Raw genomic sequence first — 528 nt, forward strand, 5'->3', positions numbered from 1 at the left:
CTTTCACCTTTTATTTATTTTCTTTTTTGTTTTCTTTTTAACTTCCAATTTGTGTTAACTCTATTAAGATAATTAATTAGCGCCTAAATTAGTGTTGTAAATTATGCCTCTGCCATAAAAAGTTTTACTACCAAGTAAATTAGTTTAGGATTTTATACAATACAAAAGTCATTTATTTAATTGTTTTAGACACTGCGTTAATTACTGTTGAGCATTTAAACAAGTTTTTTTAAATGTGGTTTCTCCACCATTATTACCCATGAACTATTAAACACGTTTAGAGCATTTTAGTTTTAATGTTTGGAAACTTTTATTGTTTGGCTTAAATTTGAATTTGAATTTGAATCGGGTTTAAACTAACGCGAGATTAACAACAGTAACCATGGTGACATGGCATCATTAACGTGGGATTACTGTAGCCTAATTATCCGGGCGTCACACTTAGCCATATCATTTTCTATTTCACCACATCCCACATAACCACAGCTTCACAATTGGAGTACTACAAAGATTATTAAACTCAGCACT

Source organism: Triticum dicoccoides, chromosome 6B (assembly GCF_002162155.2).
Source record: "Triticum dicoccoides isolate Atlit2015 ecotype Zavitan chromosome 6B, WEW_v2.0, whole genome shotgun sequence".
Classification (NCBI taxonomy): Eukaryota; Viridiplantae; Streptophyta; class Magnoliopsida; order Poales; family Poaceae; genus Triticum; species Triticum dicoccoides.